The 27,982-nt window shown below is 40.6% G+C and overlaps 2 long non-coding RNA genes across 3 annotated transcripts in view; one reads left to right on the top strand and one right to left on the bottom strand.

Moving 5' to 3' along the window:
* The window catches only part of LOC308596996, a 493,319-nt gene that overhangs the window by 109,207 nt on the left and 356,130 nt on the right, over positions 1-27,982 (top strand). The gene's annotated exons all lie outside the window — the stretch shown is intronic.
* LOC308597016 lies at positions 522-26,751 on the bottom strand. Its single transcript, XR_014012801.1, has 2 exons — positions 26,564-26,751; positions 522-649 (listed from the first exon to the last, which is right to left on the bottom strand). It is a non-coding gene; the product is annotated as an uncharacterized lncRNA (long non-coding RNA).

The raw sequence follows: 27,982 nt of genomic DNA, 5'->3' as shown, positions 1-27,982 counted from the left end.
AGATATACCCTTAAGACAGGATTTGTGAAGGAAAAGACAATGGGGAGGCTCCTTCATTTGACCTTGCAGAGAAAACACCTGGTCAGCCTGGGAGTAAATGGCTCCAAAATGGCTCCATGGCTGCTTCAGACATGTGGCCTATATATCTATGTGTGTGTTTGCTTGGTACATTTATGAACCTTTATTATATACATAAGGCCTTAATTTATTTATTTCACTTTTAACCAGAATACTTAACTCTGTATTTTGGCTACTGGCTGAATCCTAATAGTCTGGTCTGAGTAATAAAACCTTGATCTGAAAGGCGATAATTTCTTGCTTGAGTGTTTGACTAAGACTAGGGAAATGGGCTTCAAGCCCCATTCAGCCATGAAGCTCTCTAGCTGACCTTGGGTCAGTCACCGTCTCGTAGCTTAATCTACCTCAAAGGGTTGTTACGGGGATAAAATGGGGAGAAGGCGAACATGTGCCTCACCCTGAGCTCCTTGGAGGAAAGGTGGGATACAAATGTAAAAAAATACACAGTAAAAGTGGGTTTTATGAAAGATGCTTGAGCCAGACATTTCCATTGCAGAATGACTTCAGGGGATTGGTGAGGTTGCCACTCAGCTTCTGTTGTAAATCCTCCTCTTTGCTTGCATGTAACTTGCTTTTAAAAAAAGAATCCTTTAAGACTCAACTCTTTGAAAAGGAAAAAATAATAATATTCAGAGCCTCTTTTTGTAAGCACTTCTAGAAGTCTGCTTAATATTTTAATTGGTGTGTGACAGATAGGAACAATCTAATCCTACACTGCACACATTTATATGCTGATGTCAGCAGAGCATTTAGTGATCCCCACCTTAGAATGCTCATGGTTTCTTTTCCAAATCTCCTAGTACCAAATGTTCACATAATTTTTGTGAGCGTGTCTGCGGTTGTTCAGAGCTTTTACATACTGCTGTTTTTGCATCATTTTCAAGGCTTGTTTTTTCACTGTATGATCCCGGCCAATCAGGGACCATGCAGTGAATGTGATGATGTTGTAGCTCTCCATAGCTAGCCAGATTTGGCCAACTGACAAAATAGCTGAGAACAAATGTGTGGTTTTCCCTTGTGCTACTCTCACTCTGAAGGGTGTGTGTGTGTGTGTGTGTGTGTGTGAGAGAGAGAGAGAGAGAGAGAGAGAACGAACAGGTTTTCATTGCCAAGGAAATCAAGCCATTGCTCCCTGCCATTCTGCACTATGCTGGTGGTTTACTTGCCCATAAACACCATGTAGCAAGACTTTCACCCCAACATAGTCACTAGTTACAGCTGACCAATTGTTATGTATGCAGTGGTCTGTGTTTGCCTGATCCTGAGTCTGGACCAATCACATAAGATTGTCAGAGTTTGGGCTACTGTCATAGGCTCTTGAGCTCTGGGTTATGATTTGTGGCTTGGGGGCTTTGACAACCAGTCACGTTGAGAGTAGGAGTGGCCCAGGCTTTCAGAAATACACATAAGCAATTGCATTGCCCTGCTTGACAATTCAGTTCTGTTAGCTATAGGCTCTTGCTGTAATCACTAAGTCTTACCTCATAGAAACCCACACACACTTCACTAATTGTGTGTAGAAACACAGAAATCTGCCTTATACTCTTTCAGACCTGTAGTCCATCTAGCTCAGCTTTGTCTGCTCCTCCAGGATTTTGGACCGGAGACATTCCCAGTCAGGTATTGAACCTGGGGCCTTCTGCATGCAAAGCATGAGCTCTGTTACTGAGCCACAGCCCTTAACCAATGAACCTTCATCCCACTAGATGGAAATGTTCATCCAACTGAAAGTAACAAGAGTGCCAATCTACATTCTGCCACAGCTAATCAACTATACACAAGTGTATTGGGGTGAGAGAGTGCCAGGGTCAACTTGGCAACAGGAGAACATTCCTTCTCTTCCCTGACACCAGTCCCCTTGGAAGCCATTTCCTCAACCTTTAACAAAGGGTGTGAAAAGCCACTGATAAAGGATTGTGATAAAATAATAATAATAATAATAATAATAATAATAATAATAATAATAATAATAATAATAATAATAATGAGTTATGATGCACATCCACTAAAGTGGACTGTTTCTTTCTATGGCTTCTTTCTCCTGACAGGTAAACAAAACAATATGTCTTCACCTTAAATTTGTTAGTAAATTGGGAAGCTATTCAGGGAGACTGATTTAGATCACAGAATTATGACAAGGACACTGTGCATGTTTGGTAATGTGCATGATAAGTTGGTGAACTCATTGAGCAGAGTTGGCTTGTGACTGATGTTTTGCAGAGGGACCAGAGGACTTCATGACCCTATTCAAGCTTGCATGGATTTATACTGTAGTAGGCAGTCCCTCTATCCCATTCACTTTGCCTTCCTCCTCCTCCTCTGGGGCAGCTACAGGGACTAAGGGCTTTTTTTTTTTCAGGCTATGGAGAGCAGGTGTTAGGCTGCCCATTCCTTTCCTTGCAGTGCAATGTACCCAGCCCATGCACTAATTTTTCCCCACATATGGGTTGTCTGAAATCCTTTCCCGATTGATGACACATTTGAGATTATGTGAAAATTTGGTGTGTTACTGTTTTTTGGGATTGCCGATGGGTTTGTTCAGGGTAGAGAGATAAGATGTCAATCAGGGATTATATTAAATACTGAAATGAATGCTACCCCATCTTATACAGCTAAACTACATGGGATAATTTTCAGACTTGTATGAAACATGAGAAGACTATACATTCAAGGTGTTTGTGCAATGTATAATTGTTTTCTTATGAATTCTACCTTCAAAACAAAGAATCAAGAAAATTGCATGGAAGGAGGAATAGAGAATTACAAACAGCATCTGAAGTTCTGTATCTCAGGCTGTTTATTATCACTTTGCCATTTTATGTGTCAGGCTTAAATTTCCCTGCAGCAACAATTTAAATCTTTTTACTTCTTTCTTGAGGCAGCTTAAAAATTTAATTTAGTTGAGACACTCCGTCTATGCTTTATAATAGCAATATAGAAAACTCTACTAATTTGGAGGGTTGACCCTTAAACAGATTATTTGAATTTAAACATAATTAGTCAGCTTTATTCCTACTACCATACTGGCTTTCTCCAATTTATTCATGTAAATTTGCTTGAATTATGGCAGACAGTATTAGACACATTCTGCTGCAAATCAAATACTCACAATTCCATTCATTGTCATCCACTGGCTGCATGCATGACTATCTGCCTGCTGGGCAGACATTGCGAGTATGGGTGTGTGCATTGTGGGATGAGTTCCTGGTCCACAGAGTAGGAATTCACTCAGGCCAAGGTAACTGGCCTGGAGAAACTGAGAGTGGCAGAAAGGTTGGTGGATGACACCTTTAGAGTGTGGATATTACAAAGCTTTTATAAAATATATATGGCGAGGTCACACTTGGACTACTGTGTACAGTGGTCATCTGGTCATCTCACCCCACAAAGGATATTATAGCGCTGGAAAAGGTTCTGTAAAATGCAGCCGAAATAATTACATGGCTGGAACAACTCCTTTATGGGGAAAGGTTGCTAGTTTATAAGAAGGCTGACTAAGGGGAGACGTGATAGAGGTAAAATTATGCCCAGTGTAGAGAAAGTGGACAGAGGTTCATCTCCCCTCATCATAATAGTAGTAGTCCCTGGAGCCAACGTTGTAAAGCTGGGGAGACAACTGACAAAACTATACTGTGCATATTTAAACTGAGGAATCTCACAAGATGTAGTAACGGCCATCAACTCCCTCCCTGTTAATTCTTCTCTCTTTTATTTTTTAAATATAATTTTTATTAAATTTTCTGTTTTACAATTTAGAATACTCATTTAAACATCCTTAAAACATCAACGACTTCCCTTCTTCTCTTTCCATGGTTCATTTTGCATATCATAAATCCCTGCATATTTTACAAAAACTGAACCATTCAGTATTCCATTATCACATCCATCAGAACTTACTTACACTGTTGAACTTATCTTAATGCTGCCAATGTTTTCAAGTGTACACAATTTCCCCCCATATATTCAATAAACATTTTCCAGTCTTCTCTAAATTTATGTTCTTCTTGTTCCCTTATTCTATATGTTAAGTCTGCAAGCTGCAATATGCGCATGTGCCCAACTTGAGTAGTTTGAAAAGAGGATGTGACAAATTCATGGAGTATGTTTAACCTCCATTCATTCATTTTACTTGTACGACACTTTTCCACCCACACATGCACAAACACCCACTCACAACATGCTCAAAGTGGCTTACAACAAAGTAAACAGGAATGCATTTCAAACAAATACAAAAATAATTTCCATAACATAACAAAACAATAGCAAATATAATAACAGCCAAAAAACTCAGTTTTAAATACTATAAATGTAACAAAATTACTTAAGGAACATGCAGCATCCAATAGCAAAAAATAACCAAAGTGCTCCACAGTTTCACCTTAGTCCTAGAATCACCCTTCCCATGATGTCATATAATATCTCCAAGCTTTTATATCTTGGGAATAAAGCAAGAAGTTGTGAATCACAGAAAGGAGTGTCACAAAGATTCCCATAATGAAGCACATCTCACTTCTAGATTTGGAAAGACCTTTATCCAGCCAGCATCTATCACGACGATGTCATTTTTGGGATGGGCTCTTTTAGGACAGCAATATACAAAGCATGATTCTGTACACACTGAGGCCTCAATTCTTTTGTGTAGGGTAGAGAGAAGTTTTCAGCCCTGAAAATGGCTGGTGGAAAAGGCAATACAAAGCCCTGTTGCCCCAAGAGTCCTCAATAAGGCTTGGTGAGTTTCCCTCAACTGTTTCCCTAAGTTATGGAACGGAAATACACAAAGTCTCAGGTTTCCAGGAGCTAGACTTTGCTCTCACCTCAAAGCAAAGTGGCTCTTCTCTATTGGCCAAAATGGAATCCAAAGTGGTGTCCAATAAAAATCTTGACTTAAATGCACATTTTTTAGATAGGTTTAAAACTATAATAGATGGGAGGACTGAAGGTGACCTTGCCTTTAACAAAAATACTATTTATTAATACTGATTCTGATGTGAAAGTATCTAGTAGGGGTTTTACCTAATCCATTTCTTTTCCAGATGTCAAATATTAAATTGGGAATTTGGAAAATATCAGTAACTAAATATAATTCTGGGACTTTGGTGCAATTTTGTACACTGAATTATTTATTTCAGTCATTACATTCCAGAAATATTTATCTACCGCATCTTAGATCTGTTTAGACCCCATCACTATGGCACCCCGAAACTTCATATATATTAATGAATGTATTCTTGCAACACTTTGGTGAAGCTGTGAAGATAACATGCTACATACACCTGTGTACACAGACGTGTATCAGGAAAAAAAATACAATGTTCTTTTAAAAGACCATGGAACTTAAATCTTCATGTTTACTGACAAACCAGTCAAAATTAGTAGACATGTCTATAGTTCAACTAATTACATGACTAAATTTGAAGTGCAGAGTGAATAGAATGTGCACTGAAATAAATGGGGACTTAATGGGGAGAATGAAGGTAGCTCAGGTGTTCTGAAATAAGATCCAAACACCACCTAATGGAGAGACTAGCTATTCTTTAAAATAAAAATAAGTTTTGTGCATGTTTTGTGCTATTTACAATAAGCATCTTGTCTGTTTGGCTGTCTTTTTGTGGTTTTAGAAAGCTGCTATTTTATTTTTGTATCCCACTATGCTTGAAATTATTTGATATCCACAAGTAACTGTAGCATAACATTTAATCATGGGGAAAATAAAACTTTTCAAAAGGCAGACATTTTAAGAAGCTCTTCCTAATGTCAAGGGAATCATCTTGTGAAACATCTAAATGACCTTCATACTGCTAGTACAGAAATTTCAAAAAAGAGAGTTGAAACAAAGCTGATGACTGTCATACTCTTGGTGGTACATGTGCCAATATGACCTTCGAGTGATGGTTTCACTAAAGAAGCAATGATAAAACATGCATGAAAACATCTATAGGCATGCTGTGTTTCCCTTAGACATACTTTAAATGGTTCAGGTTGGAGGGAAGATTGTAAGCCTGCTGTCTCATTTGACTGAATGATTGTAAGCCCCTCTGGGAGCCTTTTTGGTTGAAGAGCAAGGTACAAATGCTCAAAATAAAACAACAGTGAACAGAAATTCCAAAGAACTGTGTTTCTTCTGAAATGGGAATAATCACAGATTGGACCTTGGATTGACAAAGGAGTGGCAATTCTAAACAATGGTAGAGGTTTGAGTAGAGTGAGCAGGGGGTGACATTGGGGCGAGCAGTTGGCAGTTTAAAACAAACTTTGAGTATAGTGAGAAGGGAGTTTGGACAGGCTTTGCTGTCTTAGATTTAGCTTCCATGTTGTACCCATCTTTGCTACTTCTAGTTTCTAATATATGTAAACATTGGTTGGAGAACTATATTGCAAAATCTGGATCCACGTGAATTTTGAAGGATGGCTATTTTTCAGTTCTCATATCGTTTTGGAAAGTGCAAATTTGATATATTTGGCTTTCAATACGAACCATATTGAATTTCTGTCCCATCCCTATCTATCTCCATCTACAAAACTGCTCGTTTATGACCGTAATAAAACAGGTTGACTGATATCTCCCACCTACAAAAGGGGAACAAAAACACTTATTTTAGGGGAAAGTGTGCATTAAAATACATGTATTTATGAATATACCATACAAAATGCAAAAAAAGTGTGTATTTGGAAAGATGCATGTTGAAATTCAAGCAAAGTTTTGCAAAATGTGGCAAAACCTAAGATTGGAAAAATGAGAATCCAGGTGGCTCTGCAATTGACACATTTACCCATCCCATGTATTTGCAGCTATCAAAGTAGCGGCATTGTATCTGGTTTCTTCTAAGGAGCAGCTTTGCTGCCGCTTGCCGTGGCAATGCTGTAATTAGCAGCCCAGCAGGCTGCTATTGCCCTCGGTGCCTCTGGGTGAATGGTGCCATGTCAGGATGTGGCATCATTCCAGAGGCATTGTTGGAAGGGAAGGAGAGAAAATGGCAGCCTAGGAGCAGTGGGGGGGAAGGGAAGGACAGGAGCCTGCCGGGCTGCTGACTGCAGCTCCACCAATACAAGCAATGGCCAAGCTGCTAGTTAGAAGAAGAAATCTTTAAACCAGAAGCACTAAGCCTTCCCCACTCCCCATCCATTTTTCTTTCCTTTTTTTTTTTTTTTTGGAATCTCCCCTCCCCACAAGAGTATTGCAAAAAATAAATAAAAAATTTCTGCCCTACTTTCCTGGCCTGCAGCGGGGGCTGTGGAATGGGCGGTACCCTTGACTCAGAAAACGTTTGGTTTTTCAACAGTATTTATGAACATTGCACTGGGTATTTACAATCCAAGATATGAATTGAATTAATATGTAAAATAAATCCATCAGCGACACTGACGCGTGTGAATTTAACATTCTGTTTCTGCTTATCCAGTTTGATCACAAATGCTTTAAAACATACATGAATACAGGAGAGGCATGGCGAAGCTCAAAGCAAATGCATTTAAACATTTGAACAGCTATTAATGGAATTCTTCCCCCAGGTGTATGCCCAGCTCTCTGTATGACTCTGCTGAGCTTGGTTAGTTACACCCCTGGAAATAAAAACTGGAGAAAATGAAAGGCTAAAAAGATAGAGGACTCAGGCAAAGATAATGCAAGCATAAAATAAGCTCAGCATATTGCACTCTCCATAGATATAAAAAGCCAACAGTGATCTTGAGCTACAGCAGAGCTCTCTAGGACAGACTTGCTTTTCAAACGCTAAGAAAATTGTTGAGACTTCAAAATCTTTGTAAGGGGCAAGGAGAAAAGGGGGTTAGGAAAGTGTAGCATGCTGATAATGAATTACGGATTCACAGATATTAAAAGATAGGGAAAATCTATCCAATCACGTATGTCCTGCTGTTGATGCTGGATAGTTTCCTTTCAGTGAAAATCACAGCTGCTATGTCCCATTCAGTTTTCAAAGAGGTTTCCTTCCCACTACTTCCCTTGAGCGATAAATTCTACCATCTCACAAATCCCAGAACCAGATTTTGCTCTCTTTTGTGTGGGATAATAAGCCTACATTTATCAGTTTCCATCTTGTTCCAGATTTTATTATTATTATTTTATAGTTGTCATTTGAAACTCGTTGAAAATCAAAGTTGTGTTCATTTGCATGGGAATATATGCCACCAAACTTAGTGAAACTTACTTTTTGACTAAATATGATTATGATTGCTCTATGTGTCTCATTGGTTCTCGTGCTCTAAAGAGCATAACATAGTATAGTGGAACCTCAGCTTTCGAAAGTCTCTGTTGACGAACATTTTGGAACTCGAACACCAAAAACCCGGAAGTAAATGCTTCCATTTTGGAACATGCCTCAGAAGTCGAATGGTTTCCGCTGAGGTACCACTATATTTTTCTCAATTTTCACTGTAAATTTGCAGAGTGCCCTTTGCACCTCAGTTTTTGAACATTTCAGAAGTCGAATGGTCTTCCAGAACAGATTACGTTTGAAAACCGAAGTTGTATTGCACTTCAGTATATTGTTGCCATTGCACATAAAGACAGAAAGCAAAACTGAATGCTGGTATGTCAAAATAATTCCTTTATTCTAGCAAGAACATGTTTCCTATCCACAACGTATTCCCTCCAAACATTCAAGGTACCCCGTAGCGGTATTCAAGTTCGACAAGTTACGAAGTTGCTTATAATACATTTCAGTACTGAAATACTATTTGTTTTACTGTGATTTTCATGCTACTCCATAACATGTGAGCTGTTACCTGCTAGACATTTTACAGGTAATTTGCAATGCACTGTATAAACAAGAAAACCTCTGTTGCATATGTGGAGCTCTTTTTTAAAAAAACATATTTGCCCTACTTTCTTCTACGAAGTGGGCTCAGGCATATCTAAAGCATCCAGATGCATCCGAGAGGATTTCCTTCATTTACATTTTAAGTACTTAAAGCACCATATTCACCTTGTGTACATATTTTGATATCTTACCACAGTCACATGCAGAATATCTTTTAAATTGTGGGTAATAAAGAGACTAGTGTCACTGAGGCTGGAAAGAGATGTTGCAGAAGACCTTCTGCTTCCTCTGAAAAAACACACAGCCCCATGCATCTTCTAGTAATCTAGAAAGGGTGATGGTGACATCTCCCTACCCCTGCTGTACTTCACTGACTACTCCTTGTGGGGGCAGGAAGGATGGCTTCATGGGGACATGATGCCATATGTTTTCTATTACTAGACACCATCAGGGGAAAGAGCAGGAGGAAACACAAGACTGTTGCTTTCAGAGTAGCCACATCTAACTTCTTCATTCACAATTCATAGACTGTAGCCCAGGAGTAGCTAACCCCCAGTTGACAGGCCTGATTGAGGCTCCCAAGAAAAATTTTCTGAACCATCCAAGATTCCAGTGCTGACAGTAAATTAATATTAAACATAGTGCTGAAGTGTGCAGAGCCAGCACCCTACTGGGGATGCAAATCACCCCTTCCTGGGTCATAAGACTGATCATTTGATGAGCAGGGCAGGCAATATAACTTTGTTGTTGTTGTTTAGTCGTTTAGTCGTGTCCGACTCTTCATTACCCCATGGACCAGAGCACGCCAGGCACTCCTGTCTTCCACTGCCTCCCGCAGTTTGGTCAAACTCATGCTGGTAGCTTCGAGAACACTGTCCAACCATCTCGTGCTCTGTCGTCCCCTTTTCCTTGTGCCCTCCATCTTTCCCAACATCAGGGTCTTTTCCAGGGAGTCTTCTCTTCTCATGAGGTGGCCAAAGTATTGGAGCCTCAGCTTCAGGATCTGTCCTTCCAGTGAGCACTCAGGGCTGATTTCCTTAAGAATGGATAGGTTTGATCTTCTTGCAGTCCATGGGACTCTCAAGAGTCTCCTCCAGCACCATAATTCAAAAGCATCAATTCTTCAGCCATCAGCCTTCTTCATGGTCCAGCTCTCACTTCCATACATGCAATATAACTTGGGGTAGACTAATCTGTCAATTTTCTTTTCTCTCAGTTTCTTACTTTTCCAGTCTTAAGTTCATTTCACTACATTTCTAGATCAGTTTGTGATTTATTAAAGTTATCAGAAACATTCCTCCATAATTTTGGCCTACTTATGCACAGGCATTTCCCCCAAATATAATGTATTTTTGAATGTCACTTTCTTTAATATATGCATTTTATACACATTTTCCCTTCCATGTGCATTTTTTTTTTTGTAGGTGGGCATTACAGTATTCAGAGAAGTGTGAATTTTGAAGTCTAGCAGTGTTTATTTTCACACATTGTTCTGGGAATGCAAGCTAAGTAAGTCCACATTAAAAAGTGAAGCAAACTGAATCCCCCCCCCCACCCATAGCAATAACCCCCTCCATACCTGAGTTGTATGGATCAGCTCAGGAGGGAGTGCTGTGTGCTTGCCTATTTGTCTTCTGTGTACGTGTGCAAGAGAGAGAGAGAGCGCGCAAGGGGTGTGCAAACTCACCTCTCATGTGCGAGCCCTGGAGGGTTGGACAAGGGTGAATGCCAAAAATGTTGTTAGCCCCCCCCCCCCCAAGTTATCTTCCCCTGCTTATAATCACCCACACGTTTGTATCCTAAATGGTTTGGGGCCAGATTACCTGGAGGATTTACCTCCTTCCACAATTACCTATCCAGACCCTACAATCTTCTGAGGCCCTTTTCTGGGTATCCACACTAAATGATACCCAGAGGTGGCTAGCTGAGAGGGAGAGCTTTCAGTATTGGTATCTCCATTATGGAATGTCTCCCCAGAAAGGGTAATCTAGTACCTGTGGTCTTTTCAGTGCCAGGCAAAGTTGTTGTTTTTTTGGTCTTAAATACATTTTTGAACTTTTATTCTATTAGCGGCTGTACTCTTGGATTTTATTTTCATGTATTTTTGTACTTCATGGTTTTGATTTTGACTTGTGAACCACCTAGAGAATGCTATAAGGATGTGTATAAATATCTACAAAGAGAAAGTGTGCAAGTGTTCTTTTTTATTATTACCATTTATGTCTACCTTATGATCAGTGTTTATGGTATGTTGCAGAGTAAGCAAAAGAGATGGGTCCCTACTTCAGAGATTCATTTTTATGTACTTATTATGTATATTTATTTATTACTATTTATATTCCATCCTGACTCTGAGCTCAGGGCAACATCCATAGTTCTCTCTCCCCCTGCCCAAATATCATCCTCACAACAACCCTTTGAAGTAGGTTGAGATGAGAGATAATTGACTGGCCCAAAGCTTGTCCTATGAGTTTTGTTGGCTGAGTAGGGTTGTGAACCTAGGTTTTGTGAGTCCTAGCCCCACACTCTTTATACCACACATAAATAAATATATGAGCATTCCAAGTAAAACTAGATACATTGTTTTTTGTTGAAGATTATTATTTTTTTATAAATAAAACCTTATAACATTTTCCTTTTTTTAATTGAACGGGGTTTAAGAATGGCACCAAAAAAGTTCTGCCATAACAATTAAACATTGCCATTCTGAGGCAAACGCGTACCCTCATTATCCTAATCCAAGAGATTGAGAGTGAAACCTCGGAGCCAGCCATGTCAGCTATGCAAAGCAAAACAAGTAATATCAAGAGCCTGGGAGCCCCATGGTTAAAGATCCCACATGTTTCTTAGCCAATTTGACCCATCTCTAATGTCTATTTAAAGTGGAGCACTTGGTAGCAATCTGGATACATATTTTTGCTTAAATTCTCCTTTGATACGGCAGCTGTCAAGCAGCCAAAAAGCCTGACCCAGATGTACTGAGTAAACCCAGCAGATTATTTGTCAAACAAATTCTGGAATCCAATATTTGTTTTTTTTTATTTAATTGGTATGCAAATGCAGAGACAAGGTAGCATTTGTGCTTGATACAGTTGTCACTTCAAATTCTGGTAACATTCATTATCGTGCTTACAGATGTTTTTTCACACCTAACATCTGCCAATACCACCTAAACCCCAGGAAGTCGTCAAACCTGTGCAAACTTCCTTTCTGTCTCGCTCCTGCTCTCTGTTATCTGCTCCATGCACGCTAATTTTGTGCATCTGAGGCCTCTGCTCGCCAGAATTATGCCTGCTTCCTAACACCTCTGCCTCCAGAGCTTTGGATTTGAAATTGAACAGACACAGAGCCAATTTATCACAGGATGACATGTGTCATGTTCATGGTATAACCAGAGGGACCTGCTGTACGCACTGTATTTATCCTTTTGTTGTCAGCCTGGACCAAGACAATATAGGCAATAGGCAGCCATTACATTTATAAAGCATGATGCAAACACTTAACTGATGAAACGGTAAATAGTTTCTTTCAAAACATAGAACTAGATCATTTTGTTTAGGAACAGATTTCTTTGGGAGGGGGAAGAGGGGTTCCAAAATAATCAACTGGCATTCAGACATACGGCATTTCAAAATGTCATCACTTAATACCAATGCATTAGCAAGCAAATCCAGAAAGAAAAAGAAACACAAAATTCCTCTCCTCCTGCACTGTGCTTGCAAATAAGTTATCATGCTATTCATTAGTGCCAAACGCTGTACTATTATAAAAATGGCAAACACTTTTGCTACACGAATGACTAAAACTGTTTAGATATAGTAGGGGTGCCAAGAGCTGGGGTGTGGGGGCAAAGTCACAAAAAACTGGCATACGTCTGGATTTTTTCAGACTTTTTTTAAACAATTCCCGCCCGGACACTGCTGCTGACTACAGCATTTTGTTTTTTTTTTAATAATATTTTTTTATTTGCTTTTTTTCCAAGGTCAGAATACATCGTCAATAATACAGCAAAAGCGATTTTACAGAAGAAAAAAAGAAAGTTAAATACAAGAAAATTCACATTTCCAGATCTTTTTTCATAATCAACTGGACTTCCCCACATCTTCCATCCCCTGTTTTCTTTGAAATAAAAAAAAAATGAACAGCAAATTGATACCTTGTTTCATGTGTTTTTGTACTTTCATCTGATTATATACTCTATAATTTAAGCTTTTCACAGTCATAACTTAATTTCCGTCATTTTCAAATCTCAATACTGAAGCATGTTTTTCCAAAACTTAGCAAATTTCTCAACATTCATATAACTTATAATGTTTTTGTAGATAGTCCTTAAATTTTTTCCAATCCTCTTCCACTGCCTCTTCTCCCAGGTCTCGGATTCTGCCAGTCATTTCGGCTAGTTCCATGTAGTCCATCAGTTGCGTATGCCACTCTTCCAGCGTGGGTAGCTCCTGTGCCTTCCAATGTTTGGCTATAAGGATTCTTGCTGCTGTAGTTGCGTATAAAAAGAAAGTTCTATCCTTCTTTAACACTCTCTGGCCTACAATGCCCAGGAGGAAGGCCTCTGGTTTCTTATGGAAGGTATACTTAAATACCTTTTTCAACTCATTATAAATCATTTCCCAAAAGGCCTTCACCCTCGGACATGTCCACCAGAGGTGAAAGAATGTTCCTTCAGCCTCCTTACATTTCCAACATTTATTATCAGACAGATGATATATCTTTGCAAGTTTGACTGGGGTCATGTACCACCTGTATATCATTTTCATAATGTTTTCTTTTAAGGCAGTACATGCCGTAAATTTCATACCGGTGGTCCATAACCTTTCCCAGTCTTCAAACATAATGTTGTGCCCAATATCTTGTGCCCATTTTATCATGGCTGATTTAACTGTCTCATCTTGAGTGTTCCATTTAAGCAGCAAGTTATACATCCTTGAAAGCACTTTCGTCTTAGGTTCAAGAAGTTCTGTCTCTAGTTTTGATTTTTCCACCTGGAAACCAATTTTTTTATCCTTTTTAAAAATCTCTAAGATTTGGGCATAGAGAAACCAGTCTCGCACCTTTCCTTTCAATTTTTCAAAACTCTGCAACCTCCAAGTATCACCAACTCTTTCTATTATCTCACAGTATTTTACCCAGCCACTCTCCATGTTAACTAGTTTTCTGGTCTTAGCCTCCATCGGTGATAACCACCTCGGGGTCTTATTTTCAAGTAAGTCCTTATATTTGGTCCAGACAATAAAGCTTTCCTGACAATATGGTTTTTGAACAATTTATGAAACTTTACCTTGTCTTACCACAGATATGCATGCCACCCAAAAGCATTGTTAAACCCTTCCAGATCTAGGACATCAGTGTTTTCTAACAAGAACCAATCCTTCATCCAGCAGAAGGATGCAGCTTCATAATACAATCTTAAGTCCGGCAGGGCAAATCCCCCTCTTTCCTTTGCATCTGTTAGTATTTTAAATTTTATTCGGGGCTTTTTGCCCTGCCAGACAAACTTTGCAATATCCCTCTGCCACTTTCCAAAACACTCCACTCTGTCCACGATCTGGAGGGTTTGGAACAGAAACAACATTCTTGGCAATACATTCATCTTAACTGCTGCAATTCTTCCCAACAAGGAAAGTTTCAATCTTGACCAAGTTTCTAAGTCCTTTTTAATTTCAGACCAGCATTTTTCATAATTATCTTTGAACAAATTCAAATTTTTCCCAGTCAAATTAACCCCCAGGTATTTCACTTTTGTAACCACATTTAATTCTGTTTCCTTCTGGAACCCATCTATTTCTGAAGGTATCAGGTTTTTTGCCAAAACCTTAGTTTTTTGTTTGTTCAACTTGAATCCCGCCACCCGACCAAACTCCGAAATTAGTTCTAAAGCTCTTTTTGTACTAGGTTCTGGCTCCTGTAGTGTCAAGACCAAATCATCTGCGAAGGCCTTCAGTTTATATTGTTTTCCTCCGACCTGTATTCCTTCCACCTGCTGGTCCTTCCTAATCAAGTTCAGCAACACCTCCAGGACAGAAATAAATAACAAGGGTGATAAGGGGCACCCCTGTCGTGTCCCTTTTTCAATTTTGAACTCTTCTGTCACCACATTATTTACTATCAATTTAGCTTTCTGTTCTGAATAGATTGCTTCAATACCATTTTGGAACGCCCTTCCCACTCCCATCCCTTCCAGGTTTTTCTTCATAAATTTCCAAGATATGTTGTCAAAGGCCTTCTCAGCGTCTATGAAAATCAAAACTGCTTTCGTGCTCAAATTTGTCTGCAATAATTCCAAAACATCAATAATATTCCTGGTGTTGTCAGACAAATGCCTACCAGGGAGAAAGCCTGCTTGGTCCTTATGAATCACTTCGTTTATTTTTTTTTTTATAAAGATTTTTTATTGCGTTTCTTTTCATAGATTAACAAATTTGTTTACATGGCAACATTCAAGAAACATTTTTTATATATATATATAAGGAAAAATAAAAACAAGAAAAAATGTTATGAAACTTTCCTTAACATCTTTCAGCAATTCACTTTTGGACCTCCTCGCATCCTCTCAGCATTGCATTCATTGTTCTAGCCAGTTCAGCAATTTGTTATCTTGTTTCCCATCTTATTATACCTTTAAATGTATTATGTTACCAATTTCAAAAAATTGTAATTTAGTTTTGACATTCTTAATAAACATAATAATTTGTTTCAAATATTTCTCGTTTTTTCTATCAATACTTACTTTATCATTTCTTAAAATAAATTGCGGAAACATAACATTTCTTAATCGTGCGCTATCTTAACATTCAAACAACTTATAATGTTTTTGCAAATAGTCCTTAAATTTTTTCCAGTCCTCCTCCATAGTTTCTTCGCTCAGATCTCGGATTCTGCCAGTCATTTCTGCCAACTCCATATAGTCCATCAACTGCGTCTGCCAGTCCTCCAGTGTGGGTAAATCTGGTGTTTTCCAGAACTTAGCAATGAGAATCCTAGCTGCTGTGGTTGCATACATAAACAAGGTTCTGTCCTTCTTTGGCACCTTCCGGTCCACCATGCCCAAGAGAAAGGCCTCTGGTTTCTTAGAGAAGGTATATCTAAATACCTTTTTCAGCTCATTATGTATGATTTCCCAAAAGGCCTTTACTTTCGGGCAGGTCCACCAGAGGTGAAAGAATGTCCCTTCTGCCTCCTTGCATTTCCAACACTTATTATCAGAAAGATGATATATTTTAGCCAGCTTGACTGGAGTCATGTACCACCGGTATACCATTTTCATAATGTTCTCTTTCAAGGCACTACATGCCGTGAATTTCATACCGGTGTTCCATAACCTTTCCCAGTCTTCAGACATAATGTTGTGTCCCACATCCTGTGCCCATTTTATCATAGCAGATTTAACTGTCTCATCCTGTGTGTTCCATTTAAGCAGCAAATCATACATCCTCGAAAGTACCTTAGTCTTTGGTTCTAGCAGCTCCGTCTCCAGTTTCGATTTCTCCAACTGGAAACCCACTTTTCTGTCCATTTTAAATACCTCTTGAATTTGAGCATAATGTAGCCAATCTCGCACCTTACCTTTTAATTTGTCCTGGCTTTGGAGCTTCCAGTTATCTCCAACTCTTTCAATCAGTTCCCAATACTTTGGCCAGTAGGCCTCCATATTGGGCTTTTTTTTAGAAATCTTGGCTTCCACAGGTGATAGCCACCTCGGGGTCTTGCTTTCTAATAAATCCTTGTACTTCATCCAGACGGCAAAAATTGATTTTCTGACAATATGATTTTTAAACAATTTATGGACCTTCGCCTTGTCATACCACAAGTATGCATGCCAACCATACACATTATCAAACCCTTCCAGATCTAGGACATCGGTGTTTTCCAACAGGAACCAATCCTTCAACCAGCAGAAGGCTGCAGCTTCATAGTACAACCTTAGGTCCGGCAGGGCAAACCCCCCTCTTTCTTTTGAGTCGGTTAGTATTTTAAATTTTATTCGGGGCTTTTTGCCCTGCCAGACAAACTTAGAAATATCCTTCTGCCATTTTCCAAAACATTCCATTCTGTCCACGACCTGAAGGGTCTGAAATAAAAATAGCATTTTAGGCAAAACACACATCTTTATAGCTGCGATTCGGCCTGACAAGGTAAGTTTCAATCTTGACCAAATATCCAAGTCTTTTTTAATTTCCAACCAACATTTTTCATAGTTATCTTTAAAAAGGTTTAAATTTTTAGTGGACAAGTATACCCCCAGGTATTTCACTTTTTTAACCACACTTAGCTCTGTCTCTTTCTGATACTCCTCTATCTCTGTAGGTGTCAGATTTTTGACCAAAACCTTAGTTTTTTGTTTGTTTAACTTAAATCCCGCCACCCGACCAAACTCCAAAATAAGTTCCAAAACTCTTTTTGTACTAGATACTGGCTCCTGTACTGTCAAGACTAGGTCATCTGCAAAGGCTTTCAGTTTGTATTGTTTCGCTCCGACCTCTATACCTTGCACCAGCTGGTCCTCCCTAATCATCTTCAGCAATACCTCCAGAACAGAAATAAATAGCAGAGGGGATAAAGGGCACCCCTGTCGTGTCCCTTTTTCAATTCGAAGTTCCTCCGATACCACATTGTTCACTATCAGTTTAGCTTTTTGTTCTAAATAGATTGCTTCTAATCCATTTTCAAACCCCCGTCCCACTCCCATCCCTTTCAAGTTCTTCTTCATAAACATCCAAGAAATGTTGTCAAATGCTTTCTCCGCATCAATAAAGATTAAAGCAGCCCTTGTATTTCTAATTCGCAACAGCTCCAAAATATCAATGATGTTCCTGGTATTGTCCGACATGTGTCTACCAGGGAGAAAGCCTGCTTGGTCCTTGTGAATTACTTCATTTAATACATTTTTAAGTCTACTTGCTAAAATGTCTGCAAAAATTTTGTAATCCACATTCAGGAGTGAGATGGGACGGTAGTTCTTAAGCTGAGTCTTTTCCCTTTCTGACTTGGGAATCAATGTGATAAATGCTTCTTTCCACGTTTCCGGTGCCTTCCTCCCCTCCATGATCTGGTTACAAACCTCCAACAACGGTTGTATCAAGAAATCCTTCAAAGTTTTGTAATATTTGGAGGTGAGTCCATCCGGGCCTGGAGATTTGCCCAGCTGCATGTTTTGGATGGCACCTTCAATTTCCTGTTGAGTTATTTTGCTGTTAAGAATTGATCTTTTATCTTGACTTATTTTAGGTAGTCCATTTGTTTCCAAAAATTGGTCCATTTCCGGTTCTTTCTGAGGCCCCTGTGCGTAGAGCTCTTTGAAATATCTGTGGAAGCACTTTCTTATTTCTTCTGGTTTCTGAACTATTTTTCCTTGAATCTCCAGATTTGTAACCGTATTTAACTTTTGTCTTTTTTTCAGCTGCCAAGCCAGCAACTTTCCACATTTATTTGCTGATTCAAACGATCTCTGCTTCATTTGTTTGATTTTCCACTCAATCTCTTGATTGATCAGTTTCGAATATTGTGCTTGATGAAATTTAATCTCTCTTAGCACCTCTTTAGATTTCGGTTTGGTTCTCAATTTTTTCTCTCCTTCACTTATTTTCTCTAAAATTTTTTCTTTTTTTCCATTCCAATATTTTCTTTTTATCGAATTCTGTTGAATCAGAAACCCTCTCATTACAGCTTTACTTGCATCCCAGATTGTTCTTTTCTCCACCGTAGTGTTCAAATTTATTTCAAAGTAGTCCTTTAGTGTTTTTTGGGCCTTCTTCACAATCTCTTGATCTCTTAACAAGGTGTCATTCATTCTCCATCTGAAGGATCCAGTTGGGAAAAGTCTCAGTTCCATTTTTATGGCATTGTGGTCGGAGCAGGTTTTTGGGCAGATTTCCACTTTTCTCGTTTTCGGAGCCAGCCCTCTAGATATCCAAATTTGGTCGATTCGTGTCCATGACAAGTGGGCCTCAGAAAAGAAAGTTCCTTCTTTACCCAAGGGGTTCTTTGTCCTCCAAATGTCAATCAAGTCCATATTGTCTGTCATTTCAAAGAAAGTTTTAGGGAGTCTGCCATCTGTTGTTAAGTTTTGATTTTGGGATTTGTCCATATTTGTAGACACCACCCCATTCATATCTCCCATCACAATAATATTAGCATAGTCCAAATAGTCCATCATTGTCTCATGCAGCTTCTTGTAGAATTCTGATTTTCCATCATTTGGCGCGTAGATTCCTAATATCAAAATCTTTTCCCCTTGTGTTTGAATTTCAATTGCGAGGATTCTTCCATGATCATCTTTAAATAAAAATTTTGGCGACAGGTTCTCCTTTGCATAAATTACAACACCTCTTTTTTTAACTTTATCTGATGAAATAAATTCTTGGCCAAGTCTTTTATTAATTAATACTTTCCTGTGGAGCCTAGTCACATGTGTTTCTTGCAAACATATTACATCCAATTGTTCTTTTTTTAGGATATGAAATATCCTTCTCCTTTTTTCCGGAGAATTCCCGCCATTTATGTTCCAACTAAGTAGCTGCAGAGACATCCTGTTCTATTTAAGATGTTCTTAAGATGGGGTGTCTTCCTTTTGTTCAGATCCCGAAGGTATAGGCGTTGGCCCACTTCCGGGCGGTGCTGGTGCTGGTAAAACTGGAAACCAATCCGCTCCTTTTTGGAGATCTTCTCCGTGGTCGTGAAGGAACCTTTGGTTATCTTCAGGTGTTCTTATTTTAACCTTCCTTTCTTTGTAGGTGAAGGATAATCCCTGTGGAAACTCCCACCTATAGGGGATTGCGTTGTGTCTCAGCAATTTTGCTAATTCTGTATAGGTGGCTCTAAGGTCCAGCAGCTGCCTCGGGATATCTCTGTAAATTTCCACTCTTTTGTCTTGTATTTCAATTGCTTTTTTGAAGTGAAGGCCTAGGATCTTGTCTCTCTCTTCCTTTGTTCTTAAAATTATCAAGCAGTCTCTGGATCTGTCTTTCCTTACCAGTCTTCCCAATCTATATGCCGAGACAATCTTAAAATCCGTGTCTTCCTTTAAACCCCAGAACTTCGAGAATTCCTGTGTTAAGTATCCAATCAAATCTCCTTGCTCGAGTTCTGGAATACCTCTCAATTTGATGTTGCTCTCACGATTTTTCAGTTCCACCATTGACAGATAGACTTGTTGTTCACCCACCTGTTTGTGCAGGGGCCTAACTTCTCCTTTTATTTCTTCAACCTCTTTTTGTAGGACTCCCACTTTCTGGATTGCTTCTCCAGCTAATTCTCGATTTTCCGCTGTTGCTCCTTGCAATTTCTCTATGGCTTGCGTGTGCTGGGAAACTTGGTCAGTCAGTTTTTGGATCGAGGAAGTTGCTTTATCTATCTTCACAGACTGATCGTCCACCTTCTGATTTAAACTTGATAGTTGCTCCAATATTTGTTTTAATAGTGTGTCTGACCCACCTGCTGCCATATCTTCCTCAGTGGACTTCTCAGTTATTTCCCCTTGTTCTCTATGAGACACCAGTACAGCTGGAACCGACGAACGGCGTCCTTGGGTCAATGTTGTTTGTACAAATTGTGCTGGTCTTCTTTCCTTTTCCTTTTCTTTTTCCTTAGCTTCTTTAGTTTCCTTTGCTTTAGACGCTCTTGTTCTCCCTGCACCACTCATTACACATCTGTCAATGTTCAAGGTCAAATTGTCTATTGTTCCATGGGAAAGACAAATTCAGGAGTAAACAGCCAGTGAGATGGAATTCAAAACAAAAGTCAGTTCCCAGGATTTTGTAATCCGAAAGCCCTGTAGGGGGAGTGCCACCCAATTTCAAAGACAAGGAAGGAAGTAATCCGCCATTGAAGTTCCAAATTGTTTCAAAACAATAAATTCGTTAATCCAAAAGTCCCTTCATAAATTCAAGATCTCCCAAAGCACCTTTTATAAATCGACAAAGTTTCACGAAAGGTGCTTGTAACAGTATCCCAATCAGTCTTTTCTGCTCAAATGTAACAATTACTTTCTAGCACAGTTTGCAACTGTTTCCGCAGTTTGACACAGTCTCTCTCTCTGGCAGCCCGACAATCTGGCTCTTTAAAAATACAGCCCAAAGAAGAAAAAAGATAGGAGGAAAGTCACCATCTGCTGCTTCTTTTAGTCAATGTCCATTTCCACCTTGAGCTCAATAAAAAAGGCAAATTTTATAGCACGAAAAAGTTTAAGCTTCCCAAAGTCCCGTTTCAAATGCTTCCGTTTCTAAAAGCTTTGCTTTGATCTTGTCAGCAATGTCGGAAGACGGACTTCCCTTTTCTCGTCTCCCGCTTTCAGCCAAATTAACCGAATTTCTTTGCCAAATTTTAAACCCCTTTACTCACGGGTATGTTGCTTGCAGTTTAGCGTTGATTTTAGGAAGAAGGATCAGCGCTCATCTGTAACAGCCGCGCGGCTTCGCTTCCGCGGAAAGAGCGATGAACTCACAGCACCGCTACCCCTCCTTCACTCCGGGTCTCCTTACGGGGTCCCTTCTGTGCTTTCGGAGCAGCTTCTGGTGCCCGCCGAGTCCCACGGCCACGGGCTCACTCTACCCGTGGTTTATCTTGATGGGTCGTCGCTATGCCGCAGCGACCGACCCTTTTCCGCGGAGCCCCTCTTCAGAGCCCGAAGAGGACCGCCATTACAGTTTCGCGCCGCCCCCGGAAGTCATGAATCACTTCGTTTAAAACTTTTTTCAGTCTATTTGCCAAAATATCAGCAAAAATTTTGTAATCCACGTTTAGGAGTGAGATGGGACGGTAGTTCTTAAGTTGAGTCTTTTCAGATTCCAATTTTGGTATCAAAGTGATGAATGCCTCTTTCCACAGTATTTTGGATATGTCCAGGAAATTCTGGTCATAAGGCTCCCCTATGAGCCAACTCCCCTCACTCAGTTTTGAAATGAGTCTGTTGTTATTAGAAAATAATGAAAATTATCTCTTTCTCCATCACTGAGAATTATAATGTTGGTTGCATTGCATCCTGTTCCCTTAAAAGCCCACCTATTGTTGCCGAAGCTGTTGATACCAGTCACTAATAAGATCTAAGCAAATATCCCCTCAGAGGTATTTTCAAGAGAACTGCTGGCAAACCCAAACAGCTCGCAAAGTTTGTGTGGTAAGGGAGAAGCTCTGCAGTCCCTGATCTTGTCTTGCCAAGCATTGGTCAGTTCCGCAGTCCAAACAAGCCATAACTTATGAAAAGCTTTTTAATATTTTTGCTCTTAGCTTTCCCTGCTCTCCTTACCCTGTTTAGCCTTCGATGTTAGGTATTAGCACTTGCTTCAACTGTTATAGGCCACCTTAAGCACTTCATATTGTGTGTGTGTGTCTTTTAAACTGTAGGTTCAGAAACTCTAAAAGAGCTAAAATTTAGCCATAAATGGGGCAGCTATATTTCTAAGGAATTCTCCTTTAATGGGGATGAAAAATTTTCACCCCGATTACAGGAATATGTGGGTTTCAAAGGGCTTGTATTTTATGTGTATATTGATTACTGCTCTATTAACTCTCAGATCAATAAACATAGTAAACCTGGTGCTAGAGAACAGGTTTCCTGCCTTAAAGAAAAGCTTTACACTCCTGACTTTGAGAATGAAGGTTTACATTAGCTAGGAAGATAGAAGTAGATGGAGTACGACTAAAAGGCATTTGATCATCTGGAGGTTTAAAAAGAATACTGCCCATTAGATGGTTTGCATATGCATATTACACATGAATGGTTCTGATCAGAAACCATTAAGTTTAAACCAGAACAGTTTGCCTGCATCACATCACCAAACCAATCTTGCTAAAGTTTTAATATGGGTTCTACGGCACGTGGGTGATTAATTTTCCATTTTAGGTGCAGTAGATCTGAACTCTGCACCCCTGAGCTTGCAGAATTAATGATGCTCATTTGGCAGATAGCCACGAGTGGACAAATGGCTGGTCAAGTTGCTGATGCTGAGAACTAGCATTTCCAAGAAATCCAGGAGGGGGAAAAAGGAAGTAAAGAAAGTGATGAAAGTTTTAAGGGCCCAAAGGGAAACTTCCTGCACGCCTGTCTAAACAGTTTTGTGCCACATCTAATACCCATAAAAATGCCAGAAGGATCTGGGAGAAAGGAACTGCCCTTCACAGACATGTTCATGCTCACCACATGGAGGCAACAAAACATGCATGTACTTTGCAATTTATCTCTTGATTATGTAACACATCATGATGTTTAGGCACATGTGTGACACGTCTGCATTGAAAAATAGAGTTGGCAGTGCAGTCTGTAGAAGTTCTATCCATAAAGATTAATCTTTGGTAGCCTGTTCATACTTGGAAGTCATCACTTGATGCTACAGTCAACAAGTAAACAGATTCTGGCTGCTTATCAGTTCCCATTCAGTGATATGGGTTGCCAGATCAGGTGCACCCGAGACCCTGAGATTTCAGGGCCCAACCTTGAAATCTAGGGGCAGGCCCTGATGATGACATTTCTTTTTAAGGCCCTCTTTCCCACCTGGAGATTCAAATCCCCCTCTGCTGGGGGGCCCGCTAGGGGCGCATTGGAAGATGGCCGACAATACTATCTCTCCGGCTCACACGAGGTAATTAAGAAGCTAATATGGGAGTAATTAGCCTCCCTAGTTTTCCCAGGGAATTGGGAAAACACTGCCTTTGCCTGCGGTTGCCGATAAATCACCCCCAAGTTCGAAAGAAGGAGGGGGTGAGGGCACTAGGCGCACAGCTCTCGTGTGGGTTTTTCGCTCTCCCGGACGCCGTCTCTGATTGCGCGATGTGGTTGCAGGAGCTCAAAATAAACAATTAGAGAGCAGCAAATGCACATGTTTCGAGTGAAGAAAGGGAGTTTAGACTGCTATTTGAAGCGACCTCTGTGAAGTTGAGCAACGGGCTGGATTGAACAGGAAAATATATCAAGAAGAAGATACATCAAAGATGTCGGTATGTCGGAACGGGATGGAAAGGGGGGACTTTTCTTTTTTTCTCTATGTGATTACCTAACAATCCCCCCCCAAGAAGAACCGTTGCAACAATTGATTATAAGCGGGATGATTATGAACTGTGTGGAAACGAATTATTAACGAAAGGCTTTGTTTGTGCAAGATGTGGAAAGGAATGAAAGGCTTTTGGAATGACGCAGTTACAAAAAGAGATTCGCCATGACAGGCAGGCTTCGTTGCAGGATTGACGATCAAGAGGGGGAGGAAGCCATGGCTTTGTTATTATATTGGACTCTGTGTTTGACCTGGCAGAACCCCCTGAAAAGATCGAGGTGGGAGTGACAAGCCTGCAAAAATTAATGAGCAGACGCTAAGACTGTTTTATACGGAAGTGTTGAAATGACGTCTGCTGTTTGAATATGATTTTTGGATTAATGAGAAAATCCACACAGGACTATGACAACGTTTGTTTTCAACTCGCTTTTGGAGACTATCAGAGGTTACAAAGAAAGGAAAAATATACGATAACAACCACAAGAGATGAGGAAACAACAAAGAGAGGAATGGATAGAACTGTGAACATCAATTGGACAGAACTGTGAACATCAAAGCAGCAGCAGTAGAGATGATTGGATCCCTTTCTGAGCTCGAAGCAAATTTAAAATTTAGCTCTGTAATTTGGAACTAATGTGATTTGGTTTGTTAATAAAAATTATTTTTTTAAAAAAAAAACCCCCTCCTCTGCTATCTGGAGGGGTTGGGAAAACCTGGATACGTCAGGTCAGCTCTGGAGATCTGACAACACTATTGGGGAACCAATGTGAACTGATGCATCCCTGTCCATTTGGGCTGCATTGATTAGAGGTACAGTAAACCTGCAACTTGTGCACATTTAACTTGTAATCATTCAGTTTTACGTTTGTGGCAAAAAAATAAATAAAAAGGTGGCCCAAAAGTGTGAGGGGTTCTGGGGAAAATGCCTTTGTCAATCTCATTCGCCATTGAACCCAATGGGTTTTGACTACGCAATTCTAGCTTTAGGTACAGAACACAACCCCCCACATAAATTGCAGGCCTACTTACGATATTGCACTCATTAACTTCAGCTTTAAATCCAACCTGATATGCCCCACAGAGGAAAAATTTGCAGGAGAAAGCCTCAGTTAGTTTATATTGGTTTACCTCATGTTATCCATTAAGAAAAGTGAGCAATACATTCTTCTTCAAAAGTGAAGTACAGCTGTCTGCGATTATGAAGTAAAATGCATTCATGCCAGCAGGATGGTTAATAGACTTTAAAATATCATGGCTATTTTAACCAGAACTACCATGGATATTGATACTATATAGTTCTACATTCTGCAAATGGATAACAGAACTATTTTCCATGGCAATCTGCAGTCAAATAAATGGGGTGGTGCCTTTGCAAATAATGGAATTATTCTAGGTAAGTGCAAAGCACAAGTAAACAGGGCAGGGAAGTCTCTGCAATCAGATATACAGAGGCACCACAGTGCTATAATATGTATTTTTGTCATGGTATAATTTTTAAATCCTATTGGCTCTTCTTTTCGTATTCCCTACCTGAAGATATAATCAGCAGATTCTGACAATCATCTCCACAGCAGTTAACCACCACATCATGTACAGAGGATTATGACTTTAGAAAAAGAATAAGCAGCAGGAGTAGATGAAGTCTTAATAACAAACATTCTGTTGTCATTCACATGCCCTAAGACGATGATAAATTTGCCCCTGTAGTTCTTTTAAGATGTGCACGTTGCAATATCCACTGGTAAGCGCTTTGCCGAAATATAAAACAGAGGCGTTCACTAGCATTTTTCAAGTTATACACTAGAGTATTCCCAGAGCAGCAATGATTTTCTCCCAACATAAAAGCAACCATTCCTTCCTTTAACTTCTTAACTTATCCTCTATCTTCATTTCCTCATTAAAGAAGCTATACAAACTAAAGCACTGGAAAGACAGTATTGTAGGAGGCTGCTAGATAGAAAAACGGAGTCATGTTTCATTAAAAGTGTACCAGTGAATAATTAGATTGTTATAGCCTCGACGGCTCCCTTCTCAGTCTCCCTCCCTCTTCTTCTTTCTGATTTTAAGGCTCTTTGCTCAAAAGGAGGGCTGGCAATGCCACAGAGATTAATCCTTTGAGTTTTCTCCATAGGGTAAACAAGTTAGGTTTCCAAATACAACTTGTGTGAGCCTTATGAGCACCTTGCGCATCTAGTTCTTTTGTGGCTGCGTTTCAAAGTGTGGGTTATTGCCTGCAAAGCCCCAAAGGGTAAGAAGCCAAGATGTTCGAAGGACTGTTTCCATGTCTGAATTTTCCTGTCCTCTGTATTCAACATCAGAGGGAAGAGATGAAGGATTGCACACCTGCTTTGCACGTAGAAGGTCCAGGTTCATTCTCTGGCGCCTGCAGGTTGGGCTGCAAAAATCCTGTAAGTCAGGGTCTGTCACACGGAGCTAGATAATGGTCTGACAGGATAAGGCAGCTTCCTAGGTTTCTAAAAGTGGACTTTTTAAATAATTGCGGACTGCAGAGCCACCTGAGAACCAACCTCTCTCCTGCTGTAGCTGTTGTTGTTTGAATGTGCTGGCTTCTGTGTCTCAGGCTGAAAATTTAGCGTTTCTTCTCCATATTCTCAGTTGTTATTTGATGAGCTGTTATGTTAGCTGTAAGCTGCCTTGGAGGCCCTTGTTAAGGGCAAAAGTCAGGATTTAAATAATTTTACAAATAAGCCTTACCTATCAGAAGGTTGTCACTCCTTGAGAAGAAATTGGCTTCTTAAAGTATTGACCACCTCCTCCTGGGGCCAAACATTGTGAAGTCAGCTGACCGTACATCAGCAGCTGAGAGGTTTGTGACATCAGCAACTCCAGAACCAAAGAATTGTCTTCTTTCCCCCTCCTCTGCTGCTAGTACTTCAGGTCCTTTACATGGTTTGTGTCCATTTGTTGAACATAAGCAAATTTTGCGTATAAAGAAAAACCTTTCTCAGATTGATTGATTGATTGATTGATTGATAGATTAAGGTGAAGTAGTTGATTAAATTTAACAGCTTCTACTGCAGCCAGTTATTGATATATTGATTGTAAATGTCTAGCCCAGTGTTTCCCAACCTTTTTTGGGCAAAGGCACACTTGTTTGATGAAAAAAATCTCGAGGCACACCACCATTACAGCCACGTGACGTCAGCGCGCAGCGTCACTTGAGCTCCTTCTCCTGCTCGTTCAGGGCCGCAGTGGCGTAGCGTGGGTTGTCAGCACCCGGGGCAATGCAAGTAATTTGCGCCCCCTAACCCGTGGATTTGCGCCCCCTAACACTAACCCCCAGATGTTGCGCCCGGTGTGGCCGGCCCCCCCTGCACCCCCCACGCTAGGCTACTGATCCATAGCTAAAAGCAGAAGTCGACAAATGTGTCCTGTTTTTTGCTCTTCAAAATATGGCAACCCGAAGACCCCCAGGGACCGTCCAACCAGCCTAGGAAGTGTGCTCTGGTCGCGGGGGAGGAGACACGAGGCATTGCCATCCACACCTGGAATTGAGGAGGAGCTGGAAAGGTCCTTTGGTTTCACACCCAGGACCCATTTTTTCTCTCTTCTTTTGAGAAAGGGGTGGGAAACGGGATTTGGAGGGCGCATGTGTGCGCGTAGCTAAGCTCCAGTTGCTCTGGGCATTTCTGGACAGTGCCAGTAGCGTCTCTCCTAACCCCTCCCCACCCCGGTCTTCAGCCCCCCCCCCCGCCCAAAGGCTTCCCCCTACCTGGCCAAAGTTCCACCCGAAGCTGGAGATGCGGTTCGCGCTGCCCACGAAGAGGACGCCGAACTCGGAGAGGACGTATTCCTTGCGCTCAGTGCAGCGGCGCAGCTAGCCGCTCAGGGGCCCGGGGCGGTGCGCGCGTCCTGCAGCCAGGGGCGAGTGCCATGGGGGCGAGCCATGGCAGGGCGCGCTGCGTGGAGCCTCGCTGCAGCCTCCCCCTCAGCTGTAGGGAGGCTGAGGCGGTGGGCAGAGGCCAGAGCGGAGCTTGCGGGCAGTTCGCCCGCAGACGCATGGCTCAGGCACGCTGCAGGCGCCGAGGTGTGGCGCCCAGTGCCCCCCGCCTCACCTAGCTACCAGTGGCATAGGAAGGGGTCTGCGGTGGGTGCGGGGCTGAAAGGACAGAC

This window comes from Podarcis bocagei (genome assembly GCF_964188305.1).
Source record: "Podarcis bocagei genome assembly, chromosome: 11".
Lineage (NCBI taxonomy): Eukaryota > Metazoa > Chordata > Lepidosauria > Squamata > Lacertidae > Podarcis > Podarcis bocagei.
The sequence above is the reverse complement of the archived record's forward strand: the minus strand, read 5'-3'. Positions and strand labels throughout refer to the sequence as shown.